Source organism: Rhineura floridana, chromosome 1, assembly GCF_030035675.1.
Source record: "Rhineura floridana isolate rRhiFlo1 chromosome 1, rRhiFlo1.hap2, whole genome shotgun sequence".
Taxonomy (NCBI): Eukaryota; Metazoa; Chordata; class Lepidosauria; order Squamata; family Rhineuridae; genus Rhineura; species Rhineura floridana.
The window spans coordinates 118417918-118443422 of record NC_084480.1 but is presented as its reverse complement, the minus strand read 5'-3'; the positions used below and the strand labels follow the sequence as shown (position 1 = coordinate 118443422).

The window sequence follows — 25505 nt, the reverse complement described above, 5'->3', positions numbered from 1 at the left end:
ATTTATTTCAGTGGAACTTACATCTAAATAAGCATATTTAGAATTGGAACCTTTGTAAGCTGCTTTTGTATTTAATAATAGGTTTTTACACCCTCCTTATCTAGGCTTTTATCTTTTTTTTTGTTACTTTCATTTTTCACTGATTAGCCTCTACAATACTTTCTTACCAAGAGGGCTCTTAAATCATGGATCCTATGTTTCTGCATATACAAACGGATGGATAATTTTTCCCCTCTTCAGGGTTAACTATTTGGACAATTCTTTATAAGGTCTTCCTTGATATGCATACAAACAGGCAAAGGTTGTCAAGTGTCTGTAGTTATTTTTTCAGTAAGTACATCTGGTGTTAAGCAGACCGTTATATCTGTTACATTTTGAAGTCTCTACTAAGGAGCTAAACTAGCACCTCATCCACTAGAAGATGATGTAATCCCTATGAGGATGAGCTCCCCCCTCCCACCTCAACCAGAAATGATTTCAGTTGGCAGTAGTTAAAGGTGGATGACCAGTCAGGTGTGATGAATTCTCCACTGTATTTTGAAGTACTTAACAATGGAAGTATCCCACCTACTTCTGAAGGCCTTCAGTCCTCACAACCAGCCTCACCTGCATTCCAGACCCATCTCTGCTTTTCATATTTCACATTAGAATAGCTGAGGAAGGAAACAAGAGCAAGTTTTACCATATTGCCTAGGGTCAATGAAAGGGTGTGAGGGAGACCAGAGCAAGGAGGAGAAAATCCATATGTTTCAGATGTGCCATTATCACAAAGGCACTAATTTTTATCAATTCAGTAATCAGTTCCAAAACCACCCCCACCTTTGAGCTAGCTTTCTTTCTTTTTTAGCCGCAGCAAGATTAAAAAGATTTGAGGTTTATGTTGGAAGAAATTATGCTTAATTATCATTGGCTCATATTCATATTTCGTGGGTGTAGATGGAGGAGTAATCAGTGCTGGTGGCCTTGCCCAGCTGAGAGTTTCATTCTGTCCTGAACAAAATAAGGAAAGGAAACAGGTTGAATTACAAGCTATGTCAAGGCTAAACAGATTTGGTTTCATTGGATCAGTTGCAGGACAGAAAGACAATACTTATTTTAGCCAAATGAAAGCATAACAACATCTATTTTGGTATGATTTGGAAGGAATTAATACACAGGGAAGTTGCTGTTTGTCCAAGTGATTAATTCCATTGCCTTGCAGAGTAAAATGGGGAAGCGTATGTTTCATTATTGTGCCTAGTTACTGATTACTTACTTAGTATATTTTAAATTTTTAAAAAATTTATACTGCTGAACACCACCCTGATATTTGATGAGAGGGTGGTATATAAATACTTTAATAAATAAATGAATGAAGTGCTTATTTAAAAAAAGTACTCAGTTGGGATTGTAGCTAACAGCTTTTATGGATGAAGGTGCTTTCTCATAACTATTAATGATGTACGTCATTTATTTATTTATTAAATTTATATCCGCCCTTCCAGTGGGAGCCCAGGGCGGCAAAAGAAAGCACTACAAAACACTGTAAACCATCATAAAAAAAACTTTGAAATATATTAAAACAAAAACATCCTTAAAAACATATTAAAACAAAACATCTTTAAAAACATTTTTTTAAAAGCTTTAAAAGCATCTTTAAAAAATGTCTAAAAACATCTTAAAAAGCAGTTCCAGCACAGATGCAGACTGGGATAAAGTCTCAGCTTAAAAGGCTTGTTGAAAGAGGAAGGTCTTCAGTAGGCGCTGATAACGCCTGTCCAATATTTAAGGGGAGGGAATTAATTCCAAAGGGTAGGTGCCACTACACTAAAGGCCCACTTCCTGTGTTGTGCGGAATGGACCTCCTGATAAGTTGGTTTCAGGAGATCTGCAGGAGACCCTTACCTGCAGAGCGCAGTGATCAACTGGGTATATAAGGGGTAAGACAGTATTTCAGGTATCCTGGTCCCAAGCTATATAGGGCTTTGTACACCAAAACTAAAACTTTGAGCTTAGCCCGGTAGCTAATAGGTAGCCAGTGAAATTCTTTCAGCAGCAGGGTGACATTGGCAATACCCTGCCCCAATGAGCAGTCTCGCTGCCACATTTTGCGCCAGCTGCAGCTTCCAGACCAACATCAAGGGCAGCCCCACATAGAGCGCATTACAGTAATCCAGCCTGGAGGTTACCAGTGCATTGACAACAGTGGTCAGACTATCCCTGTCCAGAAACAGCCACAGCTGTCTTACCACCCAAAGCTGGTAAAAGGCACTCCTAGCCACTGAGGTCACCTGGGTCTCTAGCGACAAAGATGAGTCCAGGAGCACCCCCAGACTACAGACCTGCTCTTTCAGAGAGAGTACAACCCCATCCAAAGCAGGCAACTGACCAGTTATCCGAACTCGGGAACCACCAACCCATAGCATCTCCTTCTTGCTAGGATTCAGGCTCAGTTTATTGACTGTCATCCATCCCACCACAGAGTCCAAGTAGCGGTCCAGGGCTTGCATGGCCTCTCTTGATTCAGATGTTACAGAGAAATAGAACTCGGTGTCATCTGCCCCACATCTCCTGATGACCACTCCCAAGGGTTTCATATAGATGTTAAACAGCATAGGGGACAAGATGGTACCCTACGGCACCCCACAGCACAACTGCCAGGGGGCCAAAAAACAATCACCCAGTGCTATTTTCTGAGAGCGACCCTGGAGATGGGATCAGAACCACTGTAAAACAGTGCCTCCAATCTCACCAAGTCAGCACAGAAGGATACCAGCAGAGAGATCAAGTAAGAATAACAGGGTCGCACTCCCCCTGTCCTTCTCCCGATAAAGGTCATCCATCAGGGCAACCAAGGCCAATTCAGTCCCATAACCAGGCCTGAACCCAGAATGGAATGGGTCAAGATAATCTATTTCATCCAAGAGTACTTGCAATTGCTGTGCCACAACCCTCTCAATCACCTTCCCTAAGAAGGGGGTATTTGCAACCGGTCGGTAGTTGTCACAAACGAATGAGTCCAGGATGGGCTTTTTCAGGAATGGTGAGATCACCGCCTCTTTCAGGGTGGGTGGAGCCATTCCTTCCCACAACGACACGTTGACCACACCCTGGATCTACTCGGTCAAACTCCTTTGGCAGGCTTTAATAAGCCAAAAAGGGCAAGGGTCAAGAGGACGTGTTGATGGCTGCATGATTGCAAGCATCTTGTCCACATCATCAGGCCGCATCAACTGAAATCATTCCTAAGAAGTTGGAGCAGACGTTTCACTGGACACCTCACTGGAGGCTACAGTAGATGTGGATGGAGCATCAAGATTGCTACGGAGGTGAGCAACTTTACCCTCAAAGCGCCTTGCAAACAATTCACAGTGGGCCTCCGACGGGTCTAAAACTTCATGTTCTGGAGTTGATGTCAGCAGACCCCTGATAATACAGAAAAACTCCACTGGACGGCTACTTGAGGACGCTATGGTGGCAGAGAAGTGGGTCTTCTTCACCGCCCTCACCGCCACACAGTAGGCACGGTTATGTTTTACTCATGCCCGATCAGCCTCACAGCACGTCTTTGACCAGTTGCGCTCTAGTCATCGTCTAGCCTGTTTCATTGCCCTTACCTCACTAGTGTACCAAGGTACAAATCAGGATCCATAATGCTGACACATCTTGCTGTTCCACAGCATGACAAAGGCTTCAGCAGAGTCATCTGTTGTATTGACTGGGAACTCCCCCAGGACATTCAGGAATCCTTTGGATTCCATTAGTCTCTGGGGGCGGACCATCTTAATCTGTCCACCACCCCTGCATGCGAGGATTGGAGCCATAGTTCTATGGTCAGACAGACATAGGTCCCAGGCTATGGTCTGAAGGCACATGAGACCATCAACTTGCTGAAGCTAAACAGGTCTGAGTCTGGTCAGTGCCTGGATGGGAGACCGCTTGGGAACCACATGTATGCCGCCTTGGGTTCCATGGTAAAAGAAAGGCAGGGTATAAATGTAACAAATAAATAAATAAGTCTAAACTTCACCAGGAAGTGGTCTCACCATGACAATGGGGTGACATCTACCCCTCCCATCTCCAGAACACCCCTTCCTCCATCTGGAGCAAAAACCAAGTCAAGGATGTGTCCTGCCCTATGCGTTGGGCTGGTGACAACTTGAGATGGCCTGATGGCCATCATGAAGGCCATGAAGTCCCAAGCCAGAACACTAGAGGCAGCCTCAGCATGGAGATTGAAATCATCCAGGACTGTCGTTCTGGGCTCCTGCAACACCACAGCCGAGACAGCCTCCACCATCTCAGTCAGAGAAGCTGCCAGGCAGCAAGGTAGATGGTACACCAGCAGCAACCCTAGTTTCCTTTCTCCTTGACCCAACATCAGGTGCAAGCCCTCTCACAGCCAGCTCCAAGACAGAGTGGTTTCCTGGTGACAAGAGATAGATGTTCTTTAGACCAGAGCAACTCCTCCCCGCATCCCTGTAGCCTGTGCTGGTGTTGCACTTGAATATCCAGGTGGGCAAAGCTGGGTCATATCAACTCCTCCCAGCACACCCACCCAGGTCTTGGTAATGCACACCAAATCGGCATCTTCATCCACTATCAAATCATGGATGAGTGTGGTCTTATTATGTACCGATCTGGCGTTAAACAACACACAGGCCAGTGGGCACAGCAGATGAGCAGTGAGGAACCCATCCATGAGAGGAGTGGGAGTGAAGAACAATGTGTAGATAGCCTTGCCCTCATCTTCTATGGTAGTTCACTACCTTCCAGTGGCTATGCCTCCCTCTACCCATGATCGCTAGAATTGTGGTGACATCACCCATGCCCCTCCTTCCTAAGACTCCTCCTAAACACCTGATACAGACCCAACAAGAGCCCACCAACAAAACCTGGCAGAACCAGTTATCACAGTAGGCTTCTGAAAGAATTGGGAACAGTCAGACCTACTCAATATCTTTCACACAGGGCACATTTACTCCCCCCCCATCTCACACCCAGGGAGGGCCAGCTTTCTGCCAGCTGCAGACTCTCACTCTGAAGGCATCTGGCTACTTTCTCCTATCGTTCAGTTCACTGCACAGGCTCTCACCCTGCACAGGAACTACACATGTGCCATACGCCCTCCCCACTACCAATCTCCTCTAGATTGGTCTAAAAAAAAATTTGGAAGGGGATAGCATCCTCGCCCAGGGGCACACAACCTTTGATGGTGACCCTGCCGGCAGCAGACCCACTGCCCAAGGGCAGCTGGGCTTTTATGCCCCCTGACCCAGCCAGGAGCTGATGCAAGAAGCTGCAAGATTAACTGCAGCCTTTCTCTGAAGCAAGGGTCAGGCAGGGCGTCCCACTCCTTGCAGCACTTACCAGAACTTCAGCTGTCTCAAAAGACAGCAACTCAGAGAAGCGAGCAAGCAAGCGCCCAGATGCTCATGTACTCACCCAGGGCAGGTCTTCTCCAGTCCCCCAGTGCTGCAGCTGTTTCCCCCAGTGCTGCAGCTGTTCCCCATTTGAAGTAGTTCTGTTCAGCTAGCGATGGAACTGAGGAGATTTCTTTTAGGAGATACGGATTTCTGTTTTTTTTAAAAAAAAACAAATGCACAACTGAATATGTATTCAAACTTCAGAAAAAACCCCAAACACATACACAACCACGCACACACACAATAATAAAAAGTGCTTTATGTGTGTGTGTGGAGAGGTGTGTGTGTTGAAATGAGCGCTGATAGACTCTGGCTGGAAAATGCACCACTGATTTGACAGTGTCAGTGGGTGTTTTTATTTTCTGGTGCTATTGGAATAACTAACCATAAGAAAGAGATTCTGATTTAAGATAACGGAAAAGACAATAATAAAAGACAACCACAAGCTATAAAAATAATTTACTAAGGTAGCAAGAAGCAGTAGCGGATAGTTTGAATGGAATTAAGTGTACTAAGGGGTTTGTTTACAAGCAGAGGATTAGAAGTTAATTGGTCTGTTTTCCTTCTTGACTGAGTCATAGCTAAAAAGAATGTGTGGTTACTATTTCAGCACTAACGTTGGTTGTTTCATTGTTGGCTATTAAAGCTAGAATGAAAGACAATTTAGGATATCTTGGTTTTCAGAATTCAAAAGTAGCCTCCTTTTCTCCATATGCTTTGTATATGTTTTTAACTATATCAGTGTGTAAGTGGTATAGACTGCAATCCCATTGAGATTAAATACTTCTGAGCAAACCTTTTCAAATTGGGATGATAAGAGAATAGGATTGCCCATCAATTAAAGTTTTGTTATTGATTACTCAAATAAATCATATTTGCATATTGCCAAAATCTCAGTGTTTATACCTTTTTAAAATATTAAGTGTAAAAATTTAATAAATGCCTCTGCTTACAAGAAGAAAAAAACATTTTTATCTATATCTGCATTCATTCATTCATTGGCGATCACTCATGGCCGAGTAAGATTGTCTTCCAAGATAAGGTCTTTAATGGTGGGTCTTTAAGTGACTGTGGAGGCCAATTCTGGATCCACACAGCCTCCCACAGTGAGGACATAGGTTTCCAGATGGAAGATGGTCACAATGAGGATTTGCTTGACGTGCCTTCTGCTTAGCTCGTTTGTCCCTTTCGCCCTGTACTCGTGCTTCTTCAAAGTCCATAGCACCTTTGATAATGGCCGACCTCCAATTGGGACGCTCATGGGCCAAGGCTTACCAGTTCTCGATGCTTATGTTACATTTTTTTAGATTAGCTTTGAGAACATCTTTAAACCTCTTTCGCTATCCACCGATGTTCCGTTTTCCATCCTTAAGTTGGGAGTAAAGTAGCTGCTTTGGAAGACGGTGATCAGGCATTTGAACAACATGGCTGGTCCAGCGAAGTTGATGTTGGAGGATCATTGTTTCAACACTGGTGGTCTTTGCTTCTTCCAGTACGCTAACATTAGTCCACCTATCTTCCCAAGTAATTTGCAGAATTTTCCGGAGGCAGCGTTGGTGGAATCTTTCAAAAAGTTGGGAGTGGCATTTATAGATGGTCCATGTTTCACAGGCGTACAGTAAGGTGGGTAGTACGATGGCTTTGTAAATAAGCGTTTCGGTCTCCCTGTGAATATCTCGATCCTCGAACATTCTACGCTTCATTCGGGAGAATGTGGCACTCGCAGAGCTCTGACGATGCTGAATTTCAGCGTCAATGTCTGCTTTTATAGAGAGATGGCTGCCAAGATAACAAAAGTGATCGACATTCTCCAGTGTCGCACCATTAAGCTGGATTGATGGTGCTACAGAGGGATTGGTTTGCCCTTGCTGATGAAGCACTTTGGGTTTTTTTTATGTTAAGCGAGAGGCCAAGCTTTTCATATGCTTCTGCAAAGACATTTAGGATAGTTTGAAGATCTTCCTCTGAATGTGCTGAGACTACATTGTCATCGGCATATTGAAGTTCTATGACAGAGGTTGTAATTACCTTACTTTTTGCTTTCAGCCTACTGAGATTAAAAAGCTTTCCATCTGTTCGATATGTGATTTCCACACCAGTGGGAAGTTTCCCCTCAACAAGGTGTAGAATCATGGCGATGAAAATAGCAGATAAGGTCAGAGCAATGACACATCTCTGTTTGAGCAATGACACATCCCTGATCCCACTTTGAATGGATCACTTTGAGAGCTATTGTTATCCAAAATTGTTGCCGTCATGTTGTCATGGAGGAGTCGCAAAATATTCACAAATTTATCAGGGCATCCAATTTTCAGAAGGCTGGTCCAGAGAGCAGTTTGATTTACAGTATCAAAGGCCTTAGTCAGATCAATAAACGCCATATACAGAGGTTGGTTTTGCTCCCTGCATTTTTCTTGAAGCTGTTGTGCAGTGAAGATCATGTCCACTGTCCCCCTGGAAGGGCGGAAACCATTTTGGGATTCAGGGAGGATGTCTTCTGAGATTGGTAGGAGGCGATTTGCGAGGATCCATGCAAGGATTTTACCTGCGGTAGCAAGAAGAAAGATGCCTTGGTAGTTCCCACAATCTGTTCTATCACCCTTCTTGAAAAGAGTGATAATGATGGCATCCCTAAAGTCTTCTGGTATCTCCTCCCTCATCCAGATTTTTTTAATGAGCTTATGAAGTTGTTGTGTAAATTCAGGCCCACCTTCTTTAAAGACTTCAGCAGGGATCCCATCAGGTCCACTAGCTTTGTTATTCTTCATTTGATTAATGGCTTTACTGACTTCATCCAAATTAGGGGATACTGCAAGCTAATCTCTAATTTGTTGTTGTGGGATTTGCCAGAAGACCTCATCAGCCACAATGTCTGCACCAAGTGGTCAACCATGAACATAAACTGTCGGTTCAAAGTGGCCAGAGTGCTCCTTAGGGGAAAAAACAAAACACCTTGCTTTTACCTTGGAGGAGGGGCAATTTACAGCTGTTTGCAGCCATTGTTTTCCCAGGTTGCTGCTTCAGCATTATTTTTTTCTAATTTCTCAAGTGATCCTGTCTGAGAGCCACTTTGCAAAGGCTTTTTTTCTTTGAAAAGTGGGATATAAATACAGTACAAAAAATTATACTGTGCAAGCAACCTTCTCTGTGCCCTTGGTTCACCATGCCTCTCAGTGCCTCCGTGTCTTTGAGCCCTTCTGTCTAGGAAAACTGGAAAAGACAGTTGGAGACACTTGGAGACAGAGGTTCTGAGAGAACCAGCTGAGCAAGGAGAAAGCTGTTCACTTAAACCTCCTTGAGTGAAAGGCAGCGTCTAAATATAAGTAACATATACAAGTAAATAGGCAGTATGATCATCAGCAGAAATGTCACTGAGATCCCCCTTCTCTAATTTCTGCAGTTGACAAGATAGAGGGGAGACACCATGCTGTGTAAGCAGACCCTTCTTTTAGCACTTGGGTTTTTCTACTTCTTGGTACCTCTGCCTGTGCGATTCCTTCTCATTAGGAAATGGGGATGGGGTGTTAAAAGGCAGCAGGACCTGCTTCTGCATTGCTCTCTGTACCAGTCTCTCATCTTAGGCCCTGATTTTCCAGTTTTGCTAAGCCCCTTGCAAAATGCTATCTTGCCAAGTGCTTTGCACGGGCTTAGCAAGACTTGCAAAGCCCTGTGAACAGTGTTTGCAGGCACTGCTGATCATTGGTGCCTGCAAACTCCTTTTGATTGAGCCAGATTTTTACCTGCCCCACTCCTGATGTCATTTTTAAATCTCAGGTGTAGGACAGGTGGGTATGGCTTGGTCAAAATGGTCTAGTTGGTCAAATGCCTTAGGATAATGCAGGAATCTGCCTTATACTGAGTTATACAATTGCTCCATCTAGTTCTTTTTGCCATCATGGGCTGGCAGCAGCAAACCAAGGCTTCAAGGAGGGGTTTCTCCTTGCCCTACCTGGAGATGCTGGTGATTGAACCTGGGATCTCTCCCACTGAACTATGTCCCTTCCCTTTGAAAGTTTCCCTCCCGAGCTGAATACTTTTGTTTCTTCAGAACTTGCCAAGGGATCCCTTTTTTGCATATAATGAAAATGTTATTAACCTGCCCATTTCACCTCAGCCATAACATTTTTTCTTTCAGTCTTCCTTAAAATAATATACCAAGGCCTAAATAGCTACAAACAGGCAAATAATAGTTAACCTTCAACCTCACTAGTTAAAATTGGGCTTTACCAATTAATCAACTAATGCTTTAGTTGACTGACTTTCCAATTACATTGATTACATTTTGCAGTCCTATTGGAAAAGTTTGTCTTCAGTTATACGAAACAACAATATTTTTAGGGATAATAAGCATATGTATTCACAGACACACACAATTCTTCACAATATTGCTGTAAATTGTTGCAGAAATTGATCCACCAAGATTAGACTCCATAATAAAGTTATGGATCACTCTTATGAAGGGGGAATGATGAGAATGATGAGAGCAATATATAGTAAACCCAAAGTGAGATGTACTCTTAGAGTATGGAATGTTTTTGTTTCATATTAACACACGCACATGCCTCCATTTCCTTTACACAAGAAACTGTGGACATTCTTTACCAGTCCTTAATTCAAATCAAGGTAGAGTCACTAGGGGCCAGAAAAACTTTATTCAGGAGGTGACTCAAGCCTATGAGCTGCCAGTTGGCCAGTGCCATTTTTGAAAGAAGTGTTAGTCACAGGACATATGCATTTTGGATTTCTCAGTGCTTTGGGGCAAGTGTCAATCTCATAGCTGAATATTCATGACGCCTTCATTAATACTAATAGTTAGCCCATTGCTGCCCCTTCACTTGATTTATTAATAACCTATTGACTAACCGTTCTCATACATATAGGCCTTATTTGACCATAATGCTAAATTATGGTTTAGTGTTTCATGAACTACCCTTGAGCTCGTGTGCTGTCCTCTACCTTCTCCTCCTCCAGCAGGATGTTGAAAGCATTTGCTTTTCTATTCAGTTAATGGCAGCTTAGTGTTAATATCAAATCCAAGACTGTGGTTTATCTTAACTAAGATTTGTTGAAACAAGCCAGCAACATAAATCACAGATTGAAGTTTACTTGTCTCAGTAAACCATAGTTAAAACCAACCATAGTGTGTCCAAATGTTAGACATTATATTAAACTGTGGTTAGATAAAAAAGGAAGCAAAACTTCTGATCTCCTCACAGCCTGTCAGGGGAGGAGGGAGCACATGAGCTCAAGGCTCCTTCAATAACACTAAAGTATAGTTCAGTTACAGCTGAATGAAGATGTACCTTTATTTATTTATTTGATTTATATTTTACCCTTCCCCCCAGCATGAGCCCATGTGATATGTTTTAATTTCATTGGGTAAATAAGTTAACAGTTTGATTTCATCTATATTTGCAGCTAAGTCATCAGCAGTACAATTTATCTCAAGCCATATAGTGTGAATAATGGTGAATTACTGGGCTCCTACTGGAAGGGCGGGATATCATCATCATCATCATCATCATCTGATTTTTAGAGTTATAAACTGGGTTCGTAAAACTGCTCCAAGCTGAAAAATGACATGAAGAAAATATCTGTTTTGAGGCTAATTGATTTTTGGCTCAATCCCTTAATTTATTTTAATTCAGTGAATGGGTGGATAAAATATAAAATTAAGAACTACCTCCCCCTCCCTCCTTGAGGATGAGAAACTAAAGCAAAAGCTGGCTTCAATTTAAAGCAAGAATCTTGGCAAATTGTCACTTCATTGTGTATCTTATATGCTTTTGGTGTTTGTAAGGGTTTTTTCCCCCTAATGCTTGATCCTTCAAAATGATACCGAAAAATAATTTGGAGTTGCTAAGAGTGCATAGCCTAATTCATTCTGTTTATGGATAGAGATCAATAGTTAAAAGACATTGGATTGTCAGTAAAAACAAATCTAGACAACATTTCAGACTCTGAGATATTTTGTTTGCATATCTTTTATTAATGTTTGTGAAGTGCTCAAATGATAGATATTAGAAAATTAAACGTTAATAATTTGCATATAACACCTGTAATAAAATTAGCCTTTATTTAGTAACTAACTGAGTTATTCCATTTTTGGAATTAAAAAATTAACCAATTTTTTTTCTGCTGATCCCAGTCCCTAATTTTCAAACTTAAATAATTCTAAACCATTGAAGTATATAGGTAAGTAGAGGGAATCTTCATTGTGTAAATATCATCCTAATTGGACCAAATTCTCTATCAGCTGTTGGATTGGCTGTGAGCATCAGAGTGGGAGAGAGCTCTTGTTAAAATTCAAAGATTTTTAGACTTCGCAAAATAATACCGCAGGATCTTGTGCAAATCCACTTCAGATCTAATAGAAAAGAAGAAGCAAGGTCTTATCCTGTGGAAATACCTTTCCTGCTGTTGACTCACACCTCTGGTTTGAAATTCAGGGCAGATGTTTATCCAAGACGTGGAGGGAGAGAACACACATGGTTTAAAGAGTTAAGTGAAATAAAAAGAAAATAACCATGTTTAAGGATTTGCTTCAGGAAGAGGAGGCAGGTATGCTGGTCTTTATTGTTATAAGACTGGGTGAGCATTCCTAAGCTGGAGCGGTACAACATAGAACTGCTCAAGTTTCCAAAGCCTATTGTTTTTAAAAAGCGTAAAGATACAGAATAATATGGTACATGTATTGGAAGGTGGACCATTACGTGTGCCACTTATCAGTTTGTATATGAAATATTCTGTAGGCAGTCACACAGTTGTAGCTGTAGCAGCGGATGCAACTATCTGGGGGAAGAATCATGTTTTCTCTGATGCAAAACATTGAAGTTTGAGCAATCAGAAAATGTTATATCCATTCACAGTGAAAGAGCAATCTCAAGGAAAGGTATTTGTATTGCCCACAGGAAACGGGTGACAACTGCATGTTTACCACTCTAAAAAACGGATAATCTTCAAGCTGCTTTAAGCTGCCAGAATATATTTTGCAATTTTTGGTGAGTGGTGGCAAGAACTGAATGTAATTTACTCCAAGTACTACTTTAACTATATTGGACCTTTAATATTTGTTTATTTATAAAAAAATATGTCTATACCGCCCGCTCATATAAAATATCAAGCCGGTGTACAACAATATATACAAATACAATAAAACTTTATATAAAAACAATACAAAATATTCACAAAAATGATTTGCTCATCTTGAAAAAAATGTAAACAACTGAATAGTCATTTTTCTTTTGAAGGGGGAAAAAGCTTTCTCTTGAATTTTTATTTTTTTTAAACCACCGGCACATTTCAGATGGTGTTTGGGGAGAAAGAAGATCATCCTTTTGGAGAGTGAAGGCAAAGGAGCCTGGTGTTTGGCTGTCCACCATCTGTGTGAGGAATTCACAATCCCAGACAAAAGAAATTGGCAAAGTCTTCTTTCTGTCTGTTCTCCAGAGCCTCCAGATAGCCATAAAACACCTGGACAAAATCAGCAGGTGATGGCAAGGGAAAGAGAATGATCAGTCACAGGCATTGTTGAATCCTTTGAACGTTACTTATAACCTGGACACTGCTGTCACCAGGCACAGTTTGATCTTATGTGAGGGGTTTCTCTCTCTCTCTCTCTCTCTCCTGGAAGTGCTTTATCCACTGACCATGTGACAACAGAGGGAGCTAGATGTAAATGCTTAAAAGTAATGCATGTTGTAATAGCTATCCTGCCTGGTAAGTTGAGAGTTTCTACTTCCATTTGTACTTAACTAATGTAGCAGACTTCAAAAACCTTCTTTTCATGAAAACCTGAACCTCATATATTTTCATTGTCATGTTTGCTTTCCAGTTAGGTGCTTTGTCTTTTCAGAGTGTCTTCCCCCCCCCCAATTTTTTTTAAATAGCTAAGGCACTGAGTTTGGAGTTGGCCACAAAAATAAAATGTACCTCTGTTTTGTACCTCTTCGGCACAGTCGTAACAATAGATTTTTCTACCCCTTTTCCCTCCCAACCCTCCCAAGTTTTTTTTAAGGAATTCACTGCTGATATCTAGCTATTATTTTTATATGACAGGCTAATAAGTACAGAGTGATCCTCAGATTCAACAGAGGCTTTATGACCTCATTGTAGTTTTTGTGCATCATAAGCATTTGTTCGCCTGTTCCATTTATTTACACCAAGATGTGAGGCAGTGATTCTTTGTTTCAGAGTTGAAACACTGTCCAACACGCTATGGTAGCAGAAACCTGCATTCGTTGGGGGGAGTGTGCATCTGGATATGCTAGAATTAAGCAAGTATTAGAAGACAGCACCTTTGTTAGAGAAACACTGGAGTATGTTAGCATTTGAATGCAGTCAGTGGCTGCCAAGCCTGCTGCACCTAAATGGTTTGTAGCAATAGTTGTGTTGCATTCCCGAAGTTAATTCTAAACCATAACAAAAAGCTGCTGGCTTCAGAGGGCTTCCTAAATCTGCCCACCTTCCATCTTCCCTTGTGTCCTAAGCATTCTTCCTTTCATTTCTGTTTTTCACAATATATACAATTCTGCTTTGCATAAATGGAATGATGGCACAATTCAAAGTATTGGTAGTTACCCTTAGCCCTAACTGGCTTGGATCCAGGATACCTAAAGGATTGCTTCCTCCAGTACCAAACTGCCTGCTCCCTAAGATCAGAAGGAGAGGTCCTTCTATGTGTGCCACCTAAAGTGGAGACACGGCTGGTGGTGACAAGTGATGGTGCTTTTTCGGTAGTTGCACCAACATTGTGGAACATTTTACCCGATGAAGCATGGATGGCTTTCCCTCTGGTGGTCATTTGCAGGCTGATGAAGACATTTTTAGTTCTGGCAGATTTTAATCTTGCTAAGTACCTGGTCTTTGCCTGCTATATTTTCACTGTATTTTTATTGAGTGTATTGTTTTGCATGATACTGTGATTTCAGATTATTATAGGCTACCCTATAGAGCACAAGAACTAGAATAGGATAGAAATGTCTTTCTAAATAAATTAAATACATTTTGTTAAACTGGGTGTGGGGCAGAGGATATGGTGTGGAGAATGCTGTGTTCAGTCACTCTTTCATGACAAGTAGAGCAGAATGAAAAATTGGGGGATAGTTTTTGAAAAAAACGATGCTTCAGCGGGTAGGTTAGCATGTGTGTTTGAGCATTTACAGTACTTAACAGTGCATAAAGACTTTACACATCACAACCCACCAAACTGAATGTTCATATGGTAACCCACAAGGTGCTTGAAAAGCCTCCTGTTTCTACCAGCTGATTGGAAATGCATTTGCAAGACAGAAAGCACACTTTTATGCATGTTTACTAAGAAGTAAATCCCACTGTGTTCAGTAGGGTATACTTCCTAGTAAGGGTGTTTTGGAGTGCAATGTTAGGTCTCAAACATAGTCCCAGGCTATGGTCTGAAGGCACATGAGGCCAGCACCCTGCTGAAGCTAAGCGGAGTCTGGTCTGGTCAGTGCCTGGATGGGAGACTGCCTGGGAACCATATGTAAGCCTCATTGGGTTTCTATCGTGGAAAAAAAGGTGGGGTATAAATGAAATAAATAAATAAATAAACATCTGGAAGGCCACAATTCAAAACAGTGAGCTTGTTTGCCTTTGTGGGTTATAGGTCGTGCAAGTACCATATGTTTTGATGACTTTATTCACCCTTGATGATGGTGAAATCTACTGAAATTGTCATGCATATTTTGAAAAGAAACAAGAACCTTTCATATTATTAAGTACAAGATATCATGGAGATTGATCAGTATGGTGGCCAATTTTTGATGTTAAAGTAAACTAGATTAGATTTTGACTAGTCGAGGTGGAGCTTTGTGAATTTTTGGTAGGTTGGGAAAGAGGGCAAGGACTTCTCAGGATCAGGCTGTGCAGCCAGTCATTGGGAGCAGTGTGGGAATCAACCCTCCCAGCACAAAATGCAAAAATACCCAGATACCAAACCTGAAGCAAAAATATCAGATGAGCAGGTGAAATACCTGAGAGTGGCAACCTCCTGAAGAGAGAATGTGCATTTCCTCTTTCATCATGGAAGTAGTCACATGAAACAAATAAATAAATAAATGTTTTATATAGAGTTACCTCAAAACTTAGTAAGTACATAACACTTCGTTCAGATTAGACTACTGCAACTGCCTTTGGGGCTGCCTTTGAAAAGGGTCAGTAGCTTCAAAATGTAGCAGCTAGACTGTTTTTGTAGCCTAGTCTCCCCACTCCAATCATATGACACCAATGTTGTGCCATTTTCATTTGCTTCTGAATTTTCTCCAGGCCCCAATCAAAGTGCAGGTTTTAATCTTTAAAGTCCTTAATGGTTTTGGACCAGGATAACTATAATATGGCTTCCTTACATTTAATTCTGCCTGCATGTTTTGATTGGCATGTGAGAAAGGGCCTTCTCAGTAGTGGTACATGAACATAAGAGCCTGCTGAATAAGGCCAGTGACCCATCTAGTCCTGTTCTCACAGTGGCCAACCAGATGCCTATGGGAAACCCAAACGTAGGCCCTGAGCACAAGAACACTCTTCCATCCTGCAGTTTCCAGCATCTAGTATTCGAAAGCATACTGCCTCTGATAGTGGAAGTAGAACATAGCCATCAGGGTTAGTAGCCATTCATAGCCTTATCCTCCATGAATTTATCTAAACCTCTTTCAAAGCCATCCAGGTTGGTGCCCATCACTGCTTCTTGTGGAAGCCAATTCCATAGTTTAACTATATGCTATGTGAAGAAGTACTTTCTTTTCTCTGTCCTGAGTTTTCCAACAGTCTGCTTAATTGGATGCCCCTGAGTTCTAGTGCTACAAGAGAGGGAGTAAAACTTTTCTCTGTTCACTTTCTCCATACTGTGCATAATTTTATACACTTTTATAATGTCGCCTGTCACTATCCTTTTCTCTAAACTAAAAGCCCCAAATGGCTCTGGAACTCTTGCAGCTGTTTCAGTGACCATTTGTTTCTAGGAGTTCTTTACATTTGGTGGGCTCGCTGCTGTATTATTGCTGATGAAATTTTGCTGTTTTGTTTGTTTGTTACTTTTCCCTATTGTTTTATTAATAGCTGTTTTATTTATTTATTTAGGGCATTCTAGCTACTTCTTCAGTTTAAAACAAATTCCCAAAGCAGGTGACAAAGAATGAAAAGCAACAATTTAGCAAAACAACTATAAAAGCAACAAAGTAAAACAGCTAAAAAACAATAAAATGCATTGTACCTATTACCAGCCCTGGTCCCAAATTACACATGATTTTAACTGTGTAGTTCTGCTCTTGAATGCAGGGCTTCCCCACATACAGATTGGCAACATGGGGTGGGGGCAATCTGGTTCAGCTCCCTAGCATGGGGGTAGGGTTTTTAACTATTTTCTGTGGTTCTGATCCAGATCCCCTCCCCCCCTCCCCGTCTGCCCTTTGCATTGCCAAAAAGAACTCTGGTATACTAACTATCAGTAACTATCAGAGGAAACTTATCTGAAAGCCCCATTGCAGGGAATGGAAATTTCTGTCTAGAGCATTGTTACTTTTAGGTCAGGAGTGGGGCAGAATGTGGCTTTAGAGTGAATGAAGAATTGGCCAAGGGAACTGCTGTGGAAGCATAGGCAACAAAAGATTAGTTTAAAAAAAGAAAAAAAAGAAAATCAGGCCGACAGTTGTAATAATTCTTTTATTCCTGTTAACTGTGTGCCAGTCCATTGATAAGTGAAAAGTATTAGATTTATTATTAAAAGTTATTTTGATTTTAATGGGGGAAAATTGCAGAAAATCATTTGAAAAGATGGATGGTCTTCAAACTGAAATAGTCATATTGAGGAGTTTATTACAGTTTTTAATGCTGTGTCGGTGTAGATAACCCACAGACAAGACTTAATATTATGTAGTCAGTGGATATTCTTGCTGTTTCTTAAGTTAAGAAAAAAATGTTCCCAGTAGTAACCAATTGATTATACCACTAGATAAATAATTAGGGATTCTTTGTTAATTGAGATATACATTCACTAGATTCTTAAAAATTAAAAAAGAATTTTAGACTGCTTTTTAGGCAGAGTTATACAGCCATGTACAGATACATATCCATAAATTGCAACATTAAAGCCAGTTAAAACAATTAAATTATCCAATTCCAAACCAGGATGATATGGACTTTAAGATGCAAAGTAGTGTTGGAGGAAGAGGAGAAGGGAAGAAGAAACGGACATGTCTGCCATTTCACAGTTGTTTTGTGCCCAGACGCTGCATTTCTGCATGTTCTGGTACTCTGCAGTGGCTATTATGATCTTTGCTTACTTGTTCACTTACATAAATTCAGCTGACTCTGAGTTTAATACTAATGTCCCTATTATTATTTTTTGATAAAACCATCCAAAACAATCTTATTTTATAGACCACTATCAGATGTAACTCTCATAAAATCAATCGGAGGAAAAGGTGCTGGATCCACAGGTCTCGTGCTGCTTGTGGAAGACATTGAAGGGTTGTTTTATATCTTGTGCTAGAGTACTGTGTAAGAAAAATGAAATGATTGCTTGTGCAAGTTGGGAACTGCTGTAGAATCTGCCAATTATGGCCATGAACTCTTGGGCAAGAGTTTGTGGAACAGCATTGTTATCTATTTGCCTTTCATTTGTAGCGCTTTGGATCTAACCTTTGACCTTGGGAGTGAGGCAAGCCTGAGTGTGGTTTGGAGCAAGCAAGGCAGGGGAGAGGAACAAGTGAAACAAAGCAGAATTTTAGCAGGAACCAGGAAGAACAGGAGTGGCAGAGCACCCTTCGTTGCTCATTCCAAAGGATTACCTTGACTTGGTGTTTCCACATGGCCTGCTCTTGAAATCCATGGAGTTTCTTCACTGCTCTGGTTTGTTATCCTCCTTTGTCAGCATTTGATAGCAGTGTGCAGGCTGAATGCCTGAGATTCCTTAAACTATAGATTCAGGGCCTGTTATTAGCTGAAGTCTTGACATGCTGCTTTTTCTAATGTTGAGTAAATTGTGCATGTCTGATGGTGGTGGTGGTGGTTGAGGTCGGGAATGGAGTAGTTATAATAATTTTAAAACTTAAAATCATAGGCTGGCACATTTCATTGGAACATTGCATTAAATGGAACACTACTACATACAGGACACTACTGGCACACTACATGTGTTCATTGATAAATGTTAGTGAATCAACATTTAATTACTAAAAAAAGGTTTTCCTGAAACAGATTATTATGTGTTAAAATTGTATTGTGTTGCTTGATAATTTATCAATATGAAATGTTAAAAATGTTTTGTAAAGTCTACATAAAAGTTGTTTGAGGGCAAGTCAGAAAAAAATTCTGCTTGTCATTCATCATTAGGTACCATAGGTACATAGGATTTATTACACTTTAATGCCCTCAAAATGTGTTGCTTTCTCTTTTGTGTTGTATTTGATATCATGAGTAATTTATAGCTTGGACATTTTAACTCTAACCCTGATCATAAGCACACTTACTTGGAAGCAGGTCCCCACTTATTTCAATTGCACTTCCTAGTAAATGACTTACAATGACTTCCTCTTTTATTGTAAAGGATAGTTTGCCATTAGCTGGGCAAAAGCAAAAGCAAAACACACTATAAAAACATAACAGTAAACAACAACAAACAATAGCACCCCCATACAGCCACAGAAAAGTTTGATAGCATATTAAACCAAAACATCATCTCAATCCATCAAATGCCTGGGAGAAAAGGTATGTCTTTACCACACTGAGGAGCATATTCCACGAATGGGGAGCCACGACTGAAAAGGCCCTTTCCCTTGTCACCACCCTCCGAGCTTCCCTCAAAGGAGGAACCTGGGAAAGGGCCTCAGAGGAAGATCTAAGAGTTCAGGTAGATTCATATCGGGAGAGGCATTCTAGAAGATATTGAGGTCCTGAGCCATAAACCAGCACTCAAAGCTCCTTAGTGGTTGCTCCAGTCATGCTTCAGCAAGGTCTTAGTATTCTGTATGATTTTCTACAACTTCAGTTAGCCTGGGATATCTTAATTAGGGAATGAAGTCACATCTCTCACCATAATATGCAAACCCTAAAGTTAACAGCTTGGAGGATGGAGCTGTCAATAAGATAGATAGATAGATAGTTTATTACGACCATATGGTCAGCAAAAAGCTATCAATAAGGTTTTGAAGACAACTTTGGCCCAAATCATTTAAGGCATTACAAAGCTAGAACTCTAAATTGGGACCAGAAGCATACCAGCAAACAGTGCAGCTGGTGTAGCAATGGTGTTACATGGTCCAACTGCTTAGCCCGTCAAGGTTTTGATGGCATTTTGCACTATACATCTTACTTCATGGACTCCATCTTAGACATTGGATTAAAGTCCATATATATGCCTTCATAGAGATCATGGGAGGGGGGAATAATACAGGTTGCTTATCTGTAGTTCTCCAAGTGGTCAGCTGTTCAGTCACACAGCTTCTCTAATGCAAATGTCCTTTCTCCTTTAAAGGTGCATGCAGAAGCCACACATCTTTCCCCTTGGGAAGAGTGGCATGGATTCTAGCTTCCTGGCTCGAGATGTAGAATGCTCTTGGAACTGGCTCTGCAGAAATACAGAGTCTATATGCGTGACTGTACAGATGACCACTTGAATAACATGTTACAAATAAGCAACCTCTTTTTCTTTAATAGTACACTCCACTGAAGAAAAGGCAAGGTGATTGTTTTTCTGCCTATGTATACATTATTACTTTACAAAACAGCTACTTAACTTTAGGAAACAGCCTTATCAGTATGAACACTTTGAAAATGGGTTGCATATTCCATTAATTGTTTGTATGCAAAGAAAAAGAACTAGTCAGGCAGAGATATTATTTGGTTTCTGGCAATTGCTTCACCAAACTATCTCCAGATGTGGCAGGGAGGTGGGGAATGAAGAAACAGGAACTATGTTTTTTTATTATATTGAAATGTTATGCAGCACATACACATTTCTTAATCTACATTTGGATGCTAATTTTGTTTTGTCTTATGTGCTTGTACACTTGCACTTCATTTTCCCCTTCTCTCATATCTGTCAAATGATGTAAACAGCTTTCAGCAACATCTTCTGCTGACATCTGCATAATCTAAATGTAGAAAAGTAATTTGGTGGGAGTGTCATCTGTGATGAGAGATTAAAACTTGTACTTCCTGCTGTCCCTAAGTCTTCACCCATTTTTAAAAAACAAAATCTCTTTACAAAATCAAATCATGGAGAACCCCTCCTTCCAAAAATAGCTTAGTTCTGACCTCTAAGAAACAACAACCATATAGTGCCTGAATTTCCTCAATGATTACTTTACATGGCATATAATAAATCCAGTGCTGGGATTGTTAACTTGTTTTTGGGGTGCTCTTGTTCAAAGCTGTTATACACAAATGATTGCATTCTAAAAAGCAACAGCTATTTCTTTTCCCAGAGAGAGAGTGTGTTAAAAAAAGACAGAGTAGAAGTTGAAAGTTCTTTGTTTTTGGGGGCAGACAGTTATTTTATAAGGAACTTGACCACTTTGTTGGTGAAGCCCGTTGTGTTTACTCCAACTACATCCAAAGCACAAGCGTTCAGAGCTTCTTAAGGAAGCTGGACTCTGAATTATCACAACCTTTTTTTAAAAAAGTTGAATTTGGGATAGAACTATATACGTGCCTGTTAAAATGTAAGTGGGCCGCAGTCCAGTTTACAGTTACTTTCAAGATTCTTCAGTATACTTGAGCATTGGGGAGGGGAGGGAGAACTGTCTAGTCTCACAGGAAAAACTGTCCAATAAGCCTCACCCTTCATCTGAGGGTCATAGAGAAAACCTTGGCTAGACATTTTGGTGACTAATTTAAAATATCTGGCAAGACGATTGATAGCGCCCTTCCTTTGTGTTGTGACAAATACTTTTTGACTGCAGTTTATTAACATAATCCAATACAACCACAGACATATTGTAAGCATTATAGCATAGAATTAGAAACATTTTTTGCACATCATAGTCTTTGTTCTCTTTCTCTCTTTTTCCTTGACAAGGATCTGGATAATTGCCTCAACAAATGAACCACTGTGTTCAGTCTGTTTCTATAATTTCTTAAATTGTTTTTCATTGTAAAACTAAGCAAGCTTTTACTAAATATAAAAGAACCGCAGTATAATTACAGGAACAGTATATTGTTAAAAAGTATGACAGAAATGGCACTTAAACTGACAGCTACGTTCTCTTTGCGTCTATGCAACGAATTAAATATTTCCTTGAGAGCATTAGTGAGCATCAGTGTCTTTTACAGAGCAACCCAGTATACCTAATCTAATCTAATTTAATCCAGTGTTCCTTCATCACAAGAATTAGTAGAATGTGGTCTCTTAGCCTTTAGGACAGGGACTGAGTTCCAGCCACTTAGTTTGACAACACTGATTATACAGAGATAGTGATGTGGCATAACAATCTGTTCTTCTGCCCTATTTTAGGAGGCATGGGTAATACAAGCTTAATCTGCTGACATTGTGGGATTCAGGGTGGTTTATTCAGAGGAGATGCCCTTTGGCTAAGCCACACAGATTTGTCTCTCAAATGTATGGTCAAATGTTAAGATTTGAATGTTCATAGGGTGGCTTCATCTGGGAGGTACATTTTGCCCTTGAGCCTCACTCACACTGCTTATGTTAACATCTCTGTTTTCATGAGAAAGAGATGTTGGAGAAGAGGCATTTGATATGCAAATGAACATTCCTGCCAGTGTAGGTTTTACAGTGGTGCATTACCAACCTGATTGTTTTACATAATGTGCATGAAAACCAGGGCTGACACCAGACTTCAGGGGTCCTTTGGCATAGTGGTACCAATGTACCCCCCAAAACACTCAACCCCACCCATTCCCAATGCAGCCGTGCAGTATTATTTCTCCTACTGCCACTACTGCAACACTAGTTACCACCCTTCCTACCAAGCCTCCAGTCAGGAATGCTGCTTTTGAATGGGGGATGAAGTCTTGAGTAAATTAAGATGGAGTGTGGCCACAATGGATGGGACAGACTTCAGTGTCCCAGCCTATAGATCTAAGATGGTGGGCAGCTATCTTGGATGGGAGCCAAGCTTGGCTCTCATTCAAAAATTACACTGCCACTTACCCACTGCTAGAATGTCCACCTCATGACCCAGCAGGGAATGCAGTTGAGTGGTGACACAGCAGGGTCAGGCTGGTGAGGGATCCTCTAAGCCCCTGGGGCTCTCAGCCTGTGGCCAACTTGGCCAACCACTAATGCTGAGTCAGATGAAAACACACTTGGAATACATTTCCATCATTTTCTAGAGGTCCTCTGGTAGAGAGAACCAGGATGGTATATTCCTGTATTTTTCAAACATTGAGCTGGGCCCAATAAGTGGATCAGGATAGTATTACAGGCCAGCCATACTGTCTGTGCATGCCACTCTGCTCAGAAAGTTGGGTATGATGCCACACAGCAGCTGGCAGCTGGAGAAGGGAGTGAGGAGAGAGAGTAGTGAGTGGGAAAAGCTTATGGAAAAGAAGCACCAGCAGCTGAAGCAGCCCAGTCTGATGGCCAGCATGGAGCAGAATAAGTTGTGACCCCTCACTATCTCCTCTTCGTCATCCTTTTCATCACTGCCCATGGCTGCTGCTGCTATGATGGTTCTCCAGCAGGACTCACCAGAACCATGTGCTCTGGGAGAGTTGAGCCAGCTGCAGTGCCTGCTGAATTGAGCTGCCCACTATTGCTGCTTGAGGAGGTGTTGGCACCAGAGAACATGCTGCTCTAGGAGCTTCTGAAAACCTAGTAGGAGTGAGTCCTGCAGGAGCAGTGTTCCAACTGCAGTAGTTGAAAACAACAGCAAAGAGAATGATGAAGACGAGGTGGTGAAGGATCACAGCTTGTTTTGCTCCAGGTTGGCTGTCAGACTGGTTGCATCTCTCCAGTCGACAGTGATCATCATCCTCCAGCTTATGTCTGCAGGAGCAAAGGCAGTTGGCCAGACCCATGTCCTGGATATGTGAGAAAAGCACCCCAGTCACGTTATACCTGTCCTAGCCAACTCAGTTGGATTCAGACTTGGACTCACTGGTGCGTTTTGCTCCATTATATTTAATGTGAAATTTCAGTTTAGAATTTCATAGATCAGTTTACAGATTACACAGCTTCGGTATCTCTGCACAGCATAACTAGGCATGGCTACTCAAAGCTAAGATATTGTTGCAGCATAGACTCACCCCTTGAGACCCTTGAAGTAGATTCTGCCTGGGCATCCTGGTCAGCAGCGGCACTTCATTGAGATCTCAGACAGTGACTCAGGTTAGGCCTCTGATTTCTCCTGTAGAGGAGGCATGTGTGGCAGTGGCAGTTTGGGTGAAGAGGGGGGATGGAGGAGAGGGGAAAGGGCTGGCTCCAGATCAGACAGCATTTATTCTGTTGTAACTGGAGCTAAGGGGGTGGAGCTGTCACTGTCAAAAGTGCTGAAGCAGAAAGCCACTGTTGCAAGCCACTGGGCCCCTCCCGCAGGTCCCAATTTAGCTCTTCCTCTTTCTGACCCAGGAACATTTCACAGGGCTCTTGACAACACCTGAGAGACCCCACTGCACCTTATTGTGTGTAGCAGAGAGAAGTGGAAATGCCTGAAATGACATTCGCTTCTGAAAGCCAAGCCACGTAGTTGAGTGATCCAGCTCTACCTGAGCAGCTGATTTGGTGTGTCAGGAAAGTGCAGAAAATTGTTGCCAGTTTCATTTATTGTTGAATTTTTTTTTCTGCCAGGGAGGGGATAGGCACTTCTAAGTGCACAAAAACAAGGAGTCATAAAACCCCATGTTACATCTGCTAGGGATGGAGTTTGCTTGTAAGTGCTGGTTCAGATCTCATTTTGCTGAACTGCCAGGCGGTTACAGTCTGTGTTCGTTCTTTTTCTGCTATCCTTTGCTTTTACTGGTTTGAGTTTTTTCCTCTTGAAAAATAATGATATTGTTACCATTCTTTCTACCAGTGTTTCTACCAGATCAGCTTCTCTCCCTCCAGCCACTCTCTTAACATGCATGTGATGTCTTGGCTCAGAAACTCATGGTGCATGTGTGTGGGTGTTTATGTGCACTTTACATGTGTTCCTTTGCCACTTATAAAATTGACCAGTTGGCAGCACCAGATGGAAACTGACCAATATGAGATAGATATACTGATGGAGCTGAAGGGGGCGTGAAGATCTAGTATGATTTGAGGGGAGGAGGAGGAGCAGGAGGCAGCGAAGGAAAGGATTGGGTAGGCACTGGGCACAGAGAAAGCCAAGCACTCTCTCTGGCTTTTGCCCAGCAGGTGTACCACCTTTCCAAATTGCTAAAGAAACTAAATACAGCAGACTCAAGACAAATCTCTCTCTCTCTCTCTCTCTCTCTCTCTGTTCAAGACCAGTTCTCTCAAAAGTTTTTGTTTTAATTTGACAGAGTTGAATTTATTGATCACATCCTAATGTTCAGTGAATTGTCAAGCATATCACTAAGCATGTATTCCTTCTGCATTGGGACAACAATTTTTTTGGACAAATGAGAAATTAGTCCAAAACAAATTATCTTTTCACTTTTTGAACCTTTAACTCCCAGGAGATACCTGCTGACTCGGGAAGTTTTAAGAGCTCCCCCCCAAGTTCGACCCTGAAGCTGGAAAAGGAGCTATGCTAGAGGAAATGGGATGTGTGTAATATTTGCAGGAGATGTTAAGCAGTTCAGCCTCCCACCCACCCAACTTCCTATGTATGTATCTCCCAATCCCCATTATCTTTGCAAAGATGGGATTGGGTTCATGGGTTTTCTGATATAAAATCTAGTTTGGCCCCATACAGTTCTCAAAATTATTCAGCCTCTGGTATATCTGGAGATGTGGTGATAGCCATTAGTTTAGATAGCTTTCAAAGGGGATTAGGCATATTCATGGAAGATATGTCTAGCCTCCAGGGAAGACTATATTCTGGGAGCGACAAGAGATAAGGCTGTTACCTTCATGTCTTGCCGGTACGCTTCCCAGAGGTGTCTGGTTGGCCACTATGGGAAACGGAAGAGATGGATCTTTGGACTGATTCAGCATGGCTGGCTCTTCTTATGATC

At 41.5% G+C, this 25505-nt stretch overlaps 1 protein-coding gene across 24 annotated transcripts in view; it reads left to right on the top strand.

Moving 5' to 3' along the window:
• BNC2 (basonuclin zinc finger protein 2) overlaps positions 1-25505 on the top strand; it is a 626204-nt gene that overhangs the window by 372666 nt on the left and 228033 nt on the right. The gene's annotated exons all lie outside the window — the stretch shown is intronic.